This window comes from Macrobrachium rosenbergii, chromosome 45, assembly GCF_040412425.1.
Source record: "Macrobrachium rosenbergii isolate ZJJX-2024 chromosome 45, ASM4041242v1, whole genome shotgun sequence".
Lineage (NCBI taxonomy): Eukaryota > Metazoa > Arthropoda > Malacostraca > Decapoda > Palaemonidae > Macrobrachium > Macrobrachium rosenbergii.
The window spans coordinates 19,655,775-19,674,014 of record NC_089785.1 but is presented as its reverse complement, the minus strand read 5'-3'; the positions used below and the strand labels follow the sequence as shown (position 1 = coordinate 19,674,014).

The following is an 18,240-nucleotide window of genomic DNA, read 5'->3' as shown; positions in this document are numbered from 1 at the left end:
TCTCTCTCTCTCTCTCTCTCTCTCTCTCTCTCTCTCTCTCTCTCTCTCTCTCTTGATGTGTTGTTAATGGCATATACAGTACGTTCAGTATGTGTGTATGTTGCATTTTCTTGTGTGGTTTTAAAAGGGAGTTGCTTACCTTTTTGTTACCATTGTAAGTATGTCTGTCAGTATTTCACAACTTGAAATTCGTGATATTTTTTCACAATTAATTTTCATCGAACTTTGCATTGGGTTGTGATAATCTGGATCGAATATTGTATATTTTCATTCGGTTGTACTCATGTTGTGATGTCTAGTCATGCTAATTTCTAAAAATATATATATATCCCTATAATTATGAGGTGATAATTTCGAAATTTAAAAAAAAATGAAAAATTTATTCCTATCGTTACGAGGTAATTTTTTTGGCATAATTTTTCTCTGATGACCAATTGCAAGAATTGATTATGTTTTAATGACTCTTTGGTGGGAGAATAATGATGTTTTTTGGTGTTCTCCGCGAGATGGATTATGTTTTAATGAGTTTAAAATGAGCAACTTTATGCCGTGGTGTCTGCCAAAAAACAAATGACGCTCTAATGGCGCAAGTGCGCCATTATCTCTGAAAGCCAAAAACGGGGCTTTTCGAGATCTAAGGGTGGTAGCAGCGTAGGGCCCAGATCTAGCCCAGGCCCGAAGGAGATGAAAAATGAGTAAAACATGCGCCGAAGTTTCCTCGGCGCAATCGTGTTTTCTGTACAGCCGCTACACCGTAGAATCAAGGCCACCGGAAATAGATCTATCTTTCGGTGGTATCGGTATGATGTTGTATGAGCCACGGCCCGTGAAACTTTAACCACGGTCCGGTGGTGGCCTGGCGTATGTTGTTGCCAGAAGGACGATCACTGCTAACTTTAACCTTAAATAAAATAAAAACCACTAAGGATAGAGGGCAGCAATTCGGTATGTTTGATGACTGGAGGGTGGATGATCAACATACCAATTTGCAGCCCTTTAGCCCCAGTAGTTTTTAAGATCTGAGGGCGGACAGAAAAAGTACGGACGGACAGACAAAGTCGGCACAATAGTTTTCTCGTACAGAAAACTAAAAAGTAGTAAATAAGAACAAAGGAAGCGTCAGATATGCTTTTGAAAGGAGAGAAAATTATATGTAAGAGAACACAGAAGTGGGAATAGAATCCCAAAGCTTGGTAGTAGAAGGGAAGAAGCAATCAGTGAACTGTATACTCCTTACAGGGTGACCAGTTTCTCCTTAACAAATTTGAAAAGACGTATCATTTAATGGCTCAGAGACGTACTCTCTCTCTCTCTCTCTCTCTCTCTCTCTCTCTCTCTCTCTCTCTCTCTCTCTCTCTCTCTCTCTAGAAATTAATGTCTTTTCATCTCATTCATTGAGAAAGATAATTTTTCATTCTCTTTTTTAACTGAATGGAGAAAGTTTAATCATTATCTCTCTCTCTCTCTCTCTCTCTCTCTCTCTCTCTCTCTATATATATATATATATATATATATATATATATATATATATATATATATATATATATATATATATATATATATAATATATATATATACATATATATATATATATATGTATATATATATATATATATATATATATATATATATATTCCCATTGACTGGTTTGCGTTCTACCCAGTTTCTCAATTAATCTTTTTGAGTTATCTCCAGCCTTCTGTTTCATTTAATGGAGAGTCTCTCTCTCTCTCTCTCTCTCTCTCTCTCTCTCTCTCTCTCTCTTTTGTTGTTCCCATTTACTGGTTTGCATTCTTCCCAGTTTTTCAAATTAATCTTTTTTTTTTTAGTTATCTCCAACCTTCTGTTTCATTTAGTGAAGAAATCTCTCTCTCTCTCTCTCTCTCTCTCTCTCTCTCTCTCTCTCTCTCTCTCTCTCTCTCTCTCTCTCTCTCTCTCTCTCTCTCAAACAATTCCATTCGAGCGAATTTTCCATCTTGGTGCCTCCATCGACTTATTGAACTTTTCCATAATGCAGCGGAAAACTTTTTATTTATTTTTTTTTTTCCTGTCAACTGGTCCGGTGTTGCTTTCGGTTTAATCATCTGACAAGGGAACGTTTTTCTTGTCTTTATTTTTATTGGGGAGGGGAGGGGAGGGTCTTCTGATGTCCCTCATTATTGTGTGTGTGTGTGTGGGTTTTGATTTTTATATGTATATGTATGTATATTTATAAATATATATATTTACATATATATATATATAAATATATATGTATAAATATTTGTATATATATTTAGTTACAAATGAATTTATACATGTGTGTATTATGTATGTATATTTATGTATATATACATTTATACAGAGAGAGAGAGAGAGAGAGAGAGCAAATTTCCAATAGACTTGAGATGAACCCAAAGCGAATTAGAAACTATGTATATATATATACACACACAATATATATTTTTATATGTATTATATATATATACATACATACATACATGCATACTCAATTAAACTCGCTCAGTTCTCCGTCTCTGTCAATACTTTGCCCCGTCTCACTTCAGATACAGCGGCGTCGATTAGGTCACTAATTAAGAGGATCCACGCTCTGTCCGTGAATAGTTTCCTTTGTAGTCCTGATTGAGATCCCATCGTTTAATTAAGGTAGACAGAGGAGAGATAGGAAGGTAGGTAGGTGGGCAGGTTTCGAAACTACAGGCTGATAGGTAAAACATGATTGGGATACTTCAGAGATATGGTAAAGGATTTAAAGGTAATTTTCATTTGTAAATAAGTGGTTTATATCCTTTTTTCTCAAGTGAGTTTGGTGTTAAAGTAATATTATGTGTCCAGTTTTTTTATTTTTGTATTTTCATTTTTATTTTTATTTTGCAAAGGCTCCAAACAATTATCTTTCCATTAAAAAACATTCAGATTTATTGTACGAGACTTTGGACCATAATACTTTTTCGCATATGAGACAGGGGATTCGAAACCTCTTTGATGTGTGAAACAAAGACGTGGAATCCTTTCTTCATATTTTTGAATAATTTGTATCCTTTGTCCATTTCGCGGAGAAAGGACTCGGACGGCGGAGAAAGAGAGAGATTTGGGAACGTGTTTTAATGATAATGGAAAATAATTGCGACACCTTTTTGTCATTACTATTTTGTTTGGGGTGTAAATATTTATTCCTCTGGGTAAGAATGAAGTAAATTAATGTCTTTCTTTTATTTGAACCACGTAAGGATTCTTATCCTGTTATATATAGGACGCTAGGAAAAAACTTCCCAATATGTGATATCCTTTTGGTAGGGAACATTGTTTGCTTAAGTTTGGAACTTATAATAAAAATGACGTTGCCTTGAGGACATAAGTGAAAAACTAATATGCCATTTATGTCCTCGACCTGAGGAAAACTGCCTTATTGTGTTTAGGGATTAGGAAACTACAAAATGTCCTATGATGTTTTGTACAAGGAAAAATGTCCCATTTATAAACAAAATTAGCAGACATTCATATGAAACGGGCAAAGTGTCCTTGGCTGGTAAAATATAGGCGAACGCCACAGAGGTATATTATTAATCACCCGTGTTAAGAATAGCTCGTGTAAACACTACAGGGTTTTAAAAAGAACCTAGAGCACGTCTTCCGATTTACATTTTTATCCGAGGCAGACGGAACATTGAACTCCCCCAAAAGCGATCTTTGTTACTGCTTAATCCTGGCCGTTCTCTCTCTCTCTCTCTCTCTCTCTCTCTCTCTCTCTCTCTCTCTCTCTCTCTCTCTCACACACTCTCTCTCTCACAGATCGGCAGCATTTGCGAGAAAAACTTGTGCTGTATCTTACGAGTGCCAAGTAGAGTGTAACACTCACTCCAACGCCTGGCACTAGTGCCAAGGTTTTGGCACTTTCAGGGCTATGCTTGCCCCTCCTTTCTCTCTCTCTCTCTCTCTCTCTCTCTCTCTCTCTCTATATATATATATATATATATATATATATATATATATATATATATATATATATATATATATAAAATATATATAATATATATGTATATATATATATATATATATATATATATATATATATATATATATATACATACATATATATATATATATATATATATATATATATATATATATATATATATATATATATATATATATATTTATTACTTATCCTTTGCCTCTCTCCGGAACATTTTGGTGAACAGTATCTTATTTTTGTTTGCATTTGTCAAATGAGATTGGGCCCATGTGGGAAAGTAAGGGGACCCTTTGTTAAAAATGCCTTCAATATAAGTTTTTTCTTTCATTTAGAATAAATATCAATCCTTTTACTTTCATTTTAAAATCAAAGGTTTTTCTCCTACGTTTTTAAAGAGGGAATTTATAATGGCTGAAAAATGAAGGGTAAAAGGGAGATTTTATTGCGTCAAAGAATTTTGCTTGATTTATAAAAAATTATTTTCCTCTCTCTCTCTCTCTCTCTCTCTCTCTCTCATGTATATATATATATATATATATATATATATATATATATATATATATATATATATATATATATATATATATATATATATATAGTGTGTTCGTATCTGCACGTTACAGCACTTGACCCAATTTTGCTAGGTACTAGGCTCATTCCTAGCCCATCGATTACCGCCCGTATCACCTACAAATGGATACCAGCACCTTCAGGAAAAAAAAAAAAAAAAAAAGTCGTGGGGCTAGCAACCTCATCCTTAAAACTGGCTGAGAAACAGTAAAGCTGTTTCCTAATGGTGATACCCTCCCAGACTGGAAACAAGTTTCCCAACAGCATCGCAGACGCCTCAGTACCTCCCTGGCGAAAGAGAGAAAGAGAGAGAGAGAATGAGAGACAGCTTTGATCCCGAGAATTCCTTGCTAAGGTAATCGAGTGAAGGATGACTGAATGACGTAATTAGCTCGCCTAATTACCCTCGTTAATGGGTTTTGTGTTTAGTGTGCAGAGCATAATTAGATGGGACATTATACCAGACACGTTGATGGAAACATCCCTTCCCCACACCCCCCTCTTTCTCAACCCCCATCCCCACCCCCACGTTTGGGTTTGGGGTTCTGGAAAATGTTCCATTCAGTGTCCCCGGTTTTTTGTTTTTGTGAAGTCTGGGTTTTTATTTTTACCGTTTGCAAATAATCATCACTTTTTTTTTTTTTGCAGATTTTGTTAATTTTTCTCTAATTATTATGTCATCGTTCATCTTTGCAGCTTTTGTTAATTTTTCTGTTATTTATTGTTATATTTAATATTTGTTAATTTTTCTTTTATAATTATATTTTTTTTTTTGCAGATTTTGCTAATTTTTCTTCTGTTTTTATATTACATTTTTGCAGGTTCTGTTAATTTTTCCTTTTATTTATTATGGTGCCATCATTCCATTTTCGCAGAGTCTGTTATTTTTCTTTTATTTCTTGTAATGTCATCACTTCATTTTCTCAGCTTCTGTAAATTTTTATCTCATTTATAATTTTATCATTTCATTTTTGCAGCTTTTGTTAATTTCTCCTTTTTATTATTTTATCATTTCATTTTTTCAGCTTTTGTTAATTTTTATGTTATTTTATCGTTTCATTTTTTTGTCTTTTGTTAATCTCTTTTATTTATTTCTTTTATTTACTAGTCAGAGTACTGAGAGGAGGAGACATTGAATTAAAAGTAAATGAAATAGTAGCATAGTAAACGGGAAGCATACCTGTCTGCCGTTTAAACGAACACTGAGGACAGAACAAAACCAGTTACCCACCCCAGATAGACGATGTTTTTGTCGAGGATCAGGCTGGCCTTATGCCAACAATAGCCCTTGCTCCGCAGACCTCGCAAACGAGTGAGTCGATAACCATTATCCGAAATTGAAAGAGAGAGAGAGAGAGAGAGAGAGAGAGAATTGCTTTGTATTAATTGCTTTATTTATTATATTACGGAGGACATTAGGGGCAGCCATTACGCGTGTAATGGGTAAAGACCGGAAGAAGTCCATCGTAATCACATGTAATTACAGGGTCTAGATAAATGATTACGCTCACGCCGAAGGAAAGAATTGAATTAACTGTGTTTTAATCGCCGGAGGAAATTAATGACTGTCATATGAAAAAGTGCCAGTTACTATTTCGGAGTGGATGAATGAATGATGACGTCATTACGCAGGCAATGACGTCATCAATAAGAGCGAGTGAATGTTGCGTCATTGATGATGAGGGGGAAAAATAATGACGTCATTTATGGTCGGAAACTAAGCGTTTTGATTTTCATTAATTAAAGAAAGCTGAATTAGAGGGAAATATTATTCATTTATTTATTAAAGGCAAATTTATGGTTTTTTTTCAGTAAGAGGGGCAGAGGGCATAATAGACTGGGTTTGTGAAAGAGATATGGTTGTATTATTGTATAAAAAAGAAATTGCTCTCTTATTTATATAAGGGCTAATTTGGTGCTCATTAAAAGAAATATATATATATAATATATAAATATATATATATATATATATATATATATATATATATATATATATATATATATATATATATATATATATATATATATATATATATATATATATATATATATATATATATATAATGTGTGTGTATGTATACATTGTGTCTTTATAGTAAATGATTATCAACTTGAAACTCGCCTGTTGGTGAGGATTACTCAGAGAACCATGTGATTGTTCAAGTTCATATTTGCTTTCACTCATGTCAAGATGTTTGAGAGTTTCATTCGAATATCTTGACAAGAGCCGAGCTGATTCCGATCAAATTTTGGTGAAGCGCTCTATAGGTAACTTCCTGTAGTTGATACAGTTTTGGTGGTTGGTTGTGAAGGTTTTCCTGGTTTGTCAGGCAAAAAAAAAAAAGTTATTATCTACCTCTCATCAACACCCTCCCAAATGTATTCATCAGGAGGGGGTCACATGATTAGTATCAATGCCTAATTTCTTCGATATCTGTTGGGTGGTTTTTGCATTATTTTGACAGACAGACATAACCTCCTTTTGACCAAGTAGAAAATATTTGACAGAGCATTCTAACAAACAGACCGTCCTTTTAACCAAGCAGAAAAATATTTGACAGAGCATTCTAACAAACAGACCGTCCTTTTAACCAAGCAGAAAAATATTTGACAGAGCATTCTAACAAACAGACAGAGCGTCCTTTTAACCAAGTAGAAAATATTTGACTGAGCATTCTAACAGACAGAGCGTCCTTTTAACCAAGTAGAAAAATATTTGACAGAGCATTCTAACAGACAGAGCGTCCTTTTAACCAAGTAGAGAAATATTTGACTGAGCATTCTAACAGACAGAGCGTCCTTTTAACCAAGTAGAGAAATATTTGACTGAGCATTCTAACAGACAGAGCGTCCTTTTAACCAAGCAGAAGAATATTTGACTGAGCATTCTAACAGACAGAGCGTCCTTTTAACCAAGTAGAAAAGTATTTGACAGAGCAAAACAAGGTGAAATTTACACTAAAAAAAATCTCACATCCCGGGGTCTAAAATTGAGAACAATTATAAAGATGACCTAAAAAGGGTCATCATATGCTTATGACCCCTGCTGGAAACCACTTCACCTTGACCTCACACAACCCTTTCTGTAAAGTCTTTCTTTTTCTTTTCTTTTTATCTTCTTCTTCTTCTTCTTCTTCTCTTTGTCTTTCTCCCCCTTAGCGTGATTCCACGGTTTTTATTCTCCATATTCTTTCGTACTGCCCTTATCGTCTTCCGTGTTATGACATTTTCGTGGCGTGCTCTCTCTCTCTCTCTCTCTCTCTCTCTCTCTCTCTCTCTCTCTCTCTCTCTCTCTCTCTCTCTTCTCGTGACATATTGCGGGTTTATTTTTATCTGTATCTTTCAGTGGTTTCTTGTCCAACACATTGTCTCTCTCTCTCCTGACATATTGCAGCTCTCTCTCTCTCTCTCTCTCTCTCTCTCTCTCTCTCTCTCTCTCTCAGTATACTGCAGATTTATAATTTCCTACCGTCCACTGCACTTTTGGTGAACCACCTCTCTCTCTCTCTCTCTCTCTCTCTCTCTCTCTCTCTCTCTCTCTCTCTCTCTCTCTCTCTCTCTCTCGTCATTCCATGGACGCGTTGAAGGTATTTTAATTAATCGTAAATCTGGTGACCTTGGGATGACCCTTTTTCCGAATATGACCTTGGTTTTTCCTTATCCTTAAATAATTATTATTATTATTATTATTATTATTATTATTATTATTATTATTATTATTATTATTATTATAGTTAGAGCAGCATAAGAGTAATATCCGTCGCCGTAGCAACTACGGTAATGATAATAATGGTAATATTAATAATAAATCTAAATTTTGGCAAACGAAATGATTTTCATAATCAACCCACGGGAAGCTGAGACTGCAAGACTGAGAGAGAGAGATTGAGATTTCTTGCAAAAACGATTGGTGGTGATTGTGTGTGTGTGTGTGGATGTGTGTAAGAGAGAGAAGTATATATAAATACGTACTAGAGAGAGAGAGAGAGAGAGAGAGAGAGAATAAAGTAAATCTATCATAAGTGTGATTTCATATTTATGTATGTGTTGTCTTTCATCCATCAAGATATTTGTCCTTATTCCTTCCTGTGTAGGTGTATATCTGTGTATTCATCCTCTGTACACAGTTGTATACATAGAGAAGCCGCTTATTAGGTGCAAGCAACGAAGTATTTATATATCATTATCACAGTCGTAAAACTACTAATGAATTTTAACGTTCTCTCTCTCTCTCTCTCTCTCTCTCTCTCTCTCTCTCTCTATCTCTATATATATATATATATATATATATATATATATATATATATATATATATATATATATATATATGATTGAGGCTAATTAAAAGCTAATTGTGCATAGAAAGCTTCTAGGAAATCATGACTGGAAATTAAACACAAAAAACAAAGATAAATTAAAAAGATTAAAAACTTCAAAGAAATTGTGATGTAAAATTAAATTTTTCAGCGAAAAAGTGAAGGTTGTAATTTGCAAAAATGATAAATCTTCAATTTCCCCGAATGAAAAACATAAACGCTGTCAAAAAAAAAAAGTTCATATTCGTAAATGGATCAAGATCACGAATCGCAGAATTTCAATGCAGATATAAAAAAGTTAATAAAAACATTAAGAAATATGTATATTAAAGATATTCCCTTAAAAAGATAAAAAAGATTAATAACAAAAACATTAATAAATATACATTTTAATAAAGATATTCCCTTTAAAAAAATTAATACCTAAAAACGCGTATAGTTAGGCTGTCTGGGGGTGTCTTGGGGCTGTGGATTATGGGTGGGGGAATGGCGGGGAGGGGGAGGTTAGGTTGGGTGGTGGGTGTTTGGCGGTGGTGGGGGAAGGGGGGGGGAATCCCCGAGGTGACCCCACCATCTAGTATTCTCCTGGGCTTGGTTACGGAGTACGGGAAGGTGGGTGATGGGGGAAGAGGGGGGGATTTGGTCTCTGTGTCTTGAGGGTGGGATTAGTGGGGAAGAAGCTAGGGGGTGGGGGGACAGAGTCGCAGTGCGGTTCTTCTTATATAAAAACCTTGAGAAGGCAAAGCTACTTAGTCGTCAAGGCGATTGTGCGAATGAGACCATTATTATCATATCTACGGTTAATTGTGAGAACTTTTTTATATATTTTACATATAATTATAAACATAATCTCGGCTGTATTTGAGCAAAATGTTACGGTAATTGCTTTTGTTTATTCACTTGTTTTTGTTTGTTTGTTTGTCGTTTCACAAAGCTTTTAGGAAAAACGTTGAACGTTGTTGATGGAACTCGGCTCAAGGTGGTATTGAGAATAGGCCTGTTGGAGCCGATGAAGAGTTGTCGACGCTGCGAGTTGAATTCGGAAGCGGATCCGGTACTTCTTTCAAGTAGGCCTATCATGTGCTCCCGGAATGGTTGACAGACGTAGAGAAGTTCGCTTACACACATCTGTAATTGTGTACATGTGTGTAAAGTAGGTGTCACATGTGTTCGTGTGTGTACGTACGTAGAAGTGTTCCTAAATATACAAACAAAATTGGACTGACACCAGAAAGTGGTGTCGTGGAGATTCTGAAAAGTTCAGTGACGTGTTGTTGACCATCGCTGTGTCTCTGTTGCCCAGTGGATTAGGGGTTGGGCCCAGCAACCCCATCCCAAAATTTTTTATATGCGTTTTAATATACCAAAAATTTAGGTGTATGCATAGTTGTGTATTTCATTAAATAAAAGCATGGGTGTTGAGAAACTGTGTGCACTGTGTGATTTAGTCAAGTGTATGTTGTTTCTTTTATTTTATAAACAAGTGTATGTTGGTTATATTTATATATATATATATATATATATATATATATATATATATATATATATATATATATATATATATATATATATATACATATATATACAGTATATATTGTATATACATTCATTTATCTTACTCATACAAGTATTTATACAACTGTAGTTTTGGAAATGTAATAATTTAAAATATATTATTTTATAATAATAATAATAATAATTATTATTATTATTATTATTATTATTATTATTATTATTATTATTATTATTATTATTATTATTATTAACAAGAAAAAAACAAAAACATTAAAATACAAATAACATCAGTAGTAACAAAAAGCAAAAATATTTCGCTAGTAACGAAAACGGCAATAAGAAAACAAAAACGCAGAAATAATAATAATAATAATAATAATAATAATAATAATAATAATAATAATAATAATAATAATAATAATAATAATATTAGAACCCACACACACACACACACACCCAGGTGTTGAGTTCAGTTGCAAGACAAGATAAAACCGAGGCGTAGGGGAGGGGTTGGGTGGGAGGGGGGTTTAGGAGTGGTTTACGGGGGGAGGGGGTGGGGGTATTAACTTTAGGGGACCCTCTAGGAGGAGGTGGTGGTGGGCCACTTATGTCCCGCGTCCAAAATTAGTCAGTAATGGGGCTCTCGCGACTCAGATTAGAGATATTAATAGTGATTAAGAGTCGTGAGAGAAATTCTTGTCATCGTGATATCGAGAACTTTTGATAATATGTTGTTTTTTTGTTGTTGGTTCGTCCTTCTGTTGTTTGGTTTGGCTGAGTTGTTGTTGTTGTTGTTGGTGGTGGTGGTGGTGGAGTTTGGTTTTTGCTTATTGTTGTTTTTTTGGGTTGTGTTATGTGTCGGGATTCGGTTGTGATTGGTTTGTATGTATTATGTATACATACATACACATGTATATATATGTGTGTGTTTGTAATTATATATATATACAAAAATTGCATTTATACATAAATTCAACGTGCACATACACACATATATGCATATATAAATATACATGTATACATATTTATATATATGCATAAATATGCAAATATATATATTTATATATTATATAAATATGTGTATATACATATATTTATATGTGTGTGTGTGGGTGTGTGTATGGATGCATGTATGAATGTATGTCTGTGTATGTGTGTAATACATACATACGAACACCCACCCAGTACATGCGTACAGCGCACAATTTTCACAAGTCATTTTCCCTCCCAATTTCTCTCCTGCGAAATTCAATTTCGCTGCGAGAGAGAGAGAACGCGAGACCTGGATTACCAGACTCCAAACATTCGCGAATATAATATCGCGCCAATGTTTTCGATGTTGGAGCTGGGAGTCTTGTATGAAGGCTGCAAAAAAAAAAGAAATGTTTCATATCTTTTCAAAGGGGGAATGGAGACGAGCATTAAGGAAGTCGCCTGTAAATATTGTGAATGTGATTGGGGTCGTGTTTCGTTTATTTTTGGTGTGGGGAGGAAAAATTATTTACTTCGGTGTTGGTGTGTGGTGGTGTAAATGTTATGTGGGTGTATGTGTATTTATATATACGTACATACATATATATATACAGTATATATTATATATGTATATATATACTTATAAAGTATATATATACTTGCAAGTAAATATACATAGATGTAAATTTGTTTGTGTGCGTGGAGAGAGAGAGAGAGAGAGAGAGAGAGAGAGAGAGAGAGAGAGAGAGAGAGAGAGAGAGAGAGAGAGAGAGAGAGAGAGAGAAAGCGAGCCTATCTACTGATCACATTCCAATCTTTGTATTGCATTAGACATAGTTCTTTCATTATCCGTTTCCACATTGACCACGCTTTCCTTTCCACTGAAAACCTTAAATCCGAAAGAGGAATTGAACGAAGATATTCTTAAGACTTAACCTAAAATTGACAGAGCTAAACGGAAGACAGACTTAAAATGAAAATTAAGTCTGGATTTTAATTATTGCACAACGTACAGACAGAAGGTAGACTGAAGTTAACTTAGTCGGAGAGTAACCGAGTACAGTCAGGGACACAAAAAGGGAATTTCAGCCTGAACAGAGTGAATGGAAAATAGTCAGTCTAGAATGAACTGAAGACAGAATGCTAAAATCGAGTGAAGAAGTTGTGCTTAAGAATTGACATTTTTACTGTCTATGGTGAATCTATAACAGACAGAAGTTCAGACAGTATAGAATGAATATAAACAGACTGACAGAGAGAGAGAGAGAGAGAGAGACTGAAGTTCAGCCCACCTAGTATGCTTCTAAAGGAGACAGAACTTCATTCAACCAAGGACGAATCTAAAAACAGACATAAAACTCAAAACCTGTCTAAAATGACAGAGAAAACTGCAGCCCAAAACGAAATCACAGCAGACATTGAGAGACCAGACAGAATGTTTATATATAAAGATAAACTAGACAGGTTTATATATACAAGTATAAACCAGGCAGAATGTTTATATATAAAGATAAACCAAAAAGGTTCATATAAATAAAAATAAACTAGACAAGTATATATATATATAAATATAAACCATACAGGTTTACCTATGTAAATATCAACCGCACAGAAGTTACATATATAAACCAGACAGCAGGTTTATATAGAAAGTTAAACCAAACAAGGTATATATATATAAAGATAAACCACACAGAAATATATGTATATATATACAGTATATACACACGCATACACATGCATATAAAGCCAAACCAGACAGTAGGTTTCTACACAAAGATAAACCAGACGGGAGGTTTATGTAAACCCGAAGTCGATTCCAACGGCGAGTGTCTATTATAGTTGTTCGTCTTCTTCTACCAGTTTCGGGGCGCCCTCTTGCCGAGTGTGTGGCTTTCGCCACAGACCGGAGATATATCTGCTTTAGGATGTAATGTGTTTGTGCGTGTTGGTGCTCTCTCTGAGCACGCCAGAGAGAGAGAGAGAGAGAGAGAGAGAGAGAGAGAGAGAGAGAGAGAGAGAGAGAGAGAGAGAGTGGGGCCTCCCGGATTAGATTACGGGTGTTGCTTGGGATTTGTAGGTAGTTAGTGTTGCTTTTTTTTTTTTTTTTTTTTTTGTCAAGTTGTTCTTTTTATATGAAAGGTTTTTTTCATTAATCAACAAGAGACATTGGGTACAGTTGACATTACAGCTGTAATATTTACAAACCGTAATAAAAAACGGCTGTAATATTGTTTTTTTTTTAATGGTTCTTGTTACAGAAAAGGGTTTGTTTTTCATTAATCATGATGCAGTTAATATTGCACTTGTTTTTTTTTTTAAGTTCCTCTTGTTACAGTAAAGGTTTCTAGTGCTCTGTAAAAGAAAACTATTGATGTGGCTTTTTCTGTCCGGCCTCAGGTCTTAAAAACTACTGAGGTTAGAGGGATGCAAACTGGCATGTCCATCATCCACCCTCCAATCATCAAACATACCAAATTGCAGCCCTCTAGCCTCATTAGTTTTTATTTTATTTAAGGTTAAAGTTAACTATAATCGTACTGCTGGCATCGATATAGGACACGCCACCACCGGGCCGTGGTTAAAGTTTCATGGGCCGCGGCTCATACAGCATTTATACCGAGACCACCAAAAGATAGATCTATTTTCGGTGGCCTTGATTATACGCTATAGCAGATGTTCAGAAAACTCGATTGCGCCGAAGAAACTTGCGCGCATTTTTTACTGGTTTTTTGTTATGAACTCAGTTAAGGAAAGCATCGTATCGCCGAATAAAAAATATGTCTTTAACGAGACCGCGAGAAAGAAAATAAATATATATATATTTTTTTTGTGAAATGTCAAGTCATTGTTCGAGCTTCTTTGAGGAGAAAGAAAGAGAAAAATGAGTTCTCTTTAATTGTGAGTCGTTGTTCCGGTTTCATTTGACGAATGGAGACATTTATTTTCTGTATTCATCAAAATTTAAGTCATTAGTTTTTTTCTTTGCGGAATTTCATATATGTTATATACTGAATATATATATAAGTTTCTGACTCAAATCAGGATCGAACCCAGGTTCTTTCAAATGAAAGACCAGAGCGCTGCCAACCAGGCCACACAAGTCATAAAAGAAGTTGGAATCTGGGTACAACTGCAGCACTCTGGTCTCTCATTTGAAAGACCTGGGTTCGAACTTGGTGTGAGTCAGAAATTGATTTCTGTTTCACACGTAATTGTGTGCTGATATTTCTATCATATATATATATATATATATATATATATATATATATATATATATATATATATATATATATATATATATATATATATAGTATATATAGATATTTGACATACACACACACACACACACACACACACACACACACACAGACCCTCCCTTAGCATCCTTGAAAAACAATTTGAAGCTTGCACAATTCTGAAGTATAATTACCCTTTAATTACCACAGTTGACATTCGAGCTCCGTGGCACTTTGAGTGGTAATTATCACTTTTGTGATGGGTGGCACCCTCTCTCTCTCTCTCTCTCTCTCTCTCTCTCTCTCTCTCTCTGAGGCCCAGTTTTTCTCTCTACCACTACCATAATTATCCTTGTGGGATGCCCTAGAAAAAATGGGACAGTGACAGAGAATATTGAGACTGAGAAATAAATTGATGCAGGAATGAATGAGAACAAGTAAAAAATGCGCCGAAGTTTCGTAGGCGCAGTCGAGTGTCCTGTACAGCGTGTAATCTCTCGCTGGTCTTGGTATAATGTTGCATGGGCCGCGGCCCATGAAACTTTCAGCCACGGCCCGACGGTGGCCTGTTCTATAGCGTTGCCAGATGCACGATTATGGCTAACTTGAAACTTAAATAAAATAAAAACTACTGAGGAGGCTAGTGGGCTGCAATTTGGTATGTTTGATGATTGGAGGGTGGATGATCAACACACCAATTTGCAGCCCTCTAGCCTCAGCAGTTTTTAAGATCTGAGGGCGGAGAGAAAAGGTGCGGACGGACAGACAAATAGCCGTCTCAGTAGTTTTCTTTTACAGAAAACTAATAAAAAGTCTGAAGAAAGTGATTAAGAAAATACGAATAATGCTTTTATATTATTTATACTTTTACTGACAATTACTTGGACGCCAAACCAGCACGAGTTTCGACACTATTGTATTTTTTCTCTATTTAAAAAAAATGATTACTTCCTGATTGAAAGTAATGAAACTTACTGATTGATGAAAAAATATCGACACTTAATTAAGCTTTCTTGCGCTCAAATCGGAGTATTTGGAAAAAACTTGAAAAAAACAACACTCTTTCATGAATTTTTTTAATATCCGTACTGGAGTAATTTATTTATTTAATTACTTTATTTATTTTTTAAGGTTTTTTTTTTTTTTTTTTTGGGTGGCCAGTGTGGTGACATTTTGGGCAATTGGATCTTTATTTCCGTTGTCATATTCTTATTGTACTGTTTATTTCAAAGCTGTGTCCTCGAAAATTGGTAGTGTAACGATAATAACACTTATGAGAATATGCATAGTCAAGATAGATAGATAAATAAGATAGATAATATAGCGAAGTGTAAATGAAAAAGATTGCGAAAATATTTTTTTGCGCATTGCATAGGCCTGGTCGATTCTTTTGAATATATATATATATATATATATATATATATATATATATATATATATATATATATATATATATATATATGTGTGTGTGTGTGTGTGTGTGTGTGTGTGTGTGTATATACTCGTACAAATCAGATTTCCTTTAACGCAACATATCTTGTACGAAAAGTCAGACATGCATCCTCGCCCTAAAAATTAAAATCATGACGACCGAGAAATGAAAAAGTGAGAAAGGGTTGAGAACACAAGAGGGAAGAAGAGAAGGAGAAAGAGAAGAGAAGAGGGCCACTCGAGAAAACAGAAAGAGAACCTCCCGAAATTGTTATTTCAGTTTTAATAAATAGGTTGAAATTTCCTTGACGCCGGAACAAATTTAATTTCGCCCTCTGCAGCTGCAGCGAAAGAGCGCACGTCCGTCCGTCCGTCCGTCCCTCTGTCAGGTTGTGGAGAGATGGGAAGAGAAATTCAGGTGGGAAGGGGAATTAAAAATGGGAAAAGAGATTAAGATGGGACGAGAAATTGAAATGAAGAGAGAGAGAGAGAGAGAGAGAGAGTAATCAAAATGCGAGTATAAATTAAAATGGGAAAAGAAATTAAAAGCAGGAAGATGAATTATAAATGGGAAGAGAAATTAAAAATGGGAAGAGAAATTAAGATGGGACGAGAAATTGAAATGAAGAGAGAGAGAGATAGAAATTAAAACACGAATATAAATTAAAATGGGAACAGAAATTGAAAATAGGAAGATAAATTAAAAATGGGAAGAGAAATTGAAACTGGGAGGAGAGAGAAAAATGGGAAGAGAAATTAAGATGGGACGAGAAATTGAAACGGGGAGAGAGAGAGAGAGAGAGAGAAATTTAAAAAGCGAATGTAAATTAAAATGGGAAGAGACAATTAAGGTAGCAAGAGAAATTGTAGATGGGAAGAGAAACTACATATGGGAAGGGAAATTATAGATGGGGAGAGAAATTATAGATGGGAAGATATATTGAAATGTCACGAGAAAATATAGATGGGAAGAGAGATTAAAATGGGAAGATATTGAAATGGAAAAAATTAAAATTTGGAAGAGAAATTTAAATGGGATGAGCAACTGAAATAGGAAGATAAATTAAAATGTTAAGGGAAATTAGAATGGGAAGACTAATTAAAATAGATAATTTATAATGGCAAGTTTAATTAAAATGGAAAGAGAAATTTTAAAAATGGGATGACAATTATAAAAAAAATGGGAAGAGAAATTCGTGCGTTATTGTGTCTTGGCCTGGAAGGGAGAGGGAGAGAGAGAGAGAGAGAGAGAGAGAGAGAGAGAGAGAGAGAGAGAGAGGGATGGGTGAAGGGTGCAAAAAAAATGAAGAGCGGTCTTAATTACAACCTCCTCATGTTATGGAGGAAAACATTACATGAACGCTCCGTGATGAAAGGGCGTTGAATCAAAGGCGTTTTTTTTTTATTTTGACGCAGTGTTGAGGATGCTGTTTATATATATATATATATATATATATATATATATATATATATATATATATATATATATATATATATATATATATATATATATATATATATATATATATATATATTTTCTATTTTATTTTAGTGAAAGATTTATTTTTGTTTAATTCAACGTTGCATATTTCCTGTCTTGTTTTTCATTTATAGTGGCATTCCGGATTACATTTTTTATCCTTCTCATTTAGAGTGAAATTCAAGATTTAATTTTTCGTAATGTTTCTCACTTAGTATGGACTTCAACAGTGCGTTTTTGTAATGTTTCTCATAGCGTATGAACTTCAACAATGCGTTTTTGTAATGTTTCTCAATTCGTATTAACTTCAACAATGCGTTTTTTGTAATGTTTCTCATAACGTATGGACTTCAACAGTGCGTTTTTGTAATGTTTCTCAATTCGAACGAACTTCAACTATGCGTTTTTGTAATGCCTCTCAATTCGTATAACTTCAGCAATGCATTATTGTAATGTTTCTCAATTCGTAAGAACTTCAACATTGCATTTTTGTAATGGTTCTCATACCGTATGAACTTCAACAATGTATTTTTGTAATGCTTCTCAATTCTTATGAACTTCAACAATGCATTATTGTAATGTTTCTCAATTCGTATGAACTTCAACAACGCAATTTTTGTAACGGTTCTCATTTAACGTAGAGTACGGGACTGCTGTTAGATGTTTCACACTGAACATGGCGCTAAAGAATATATTTTATTTCATTTAATTCGAACTGGAAATTGCATTTGTATGTCGTGT

General features: G+C 34.5%; 1 protein-coding gene across 23 annotated transcripts in view; it reads left to right on the top strand.

Moving 5' to 3' along the window:
• The window catches only part of Hk (Hyperkinetic), a 489,203-nt gene that overhangs the window by 376,158 nt on the left and 94,805 nt on the right, over positions 1 to 18,240 (top strand). The window lies entirely within an intron of this gene.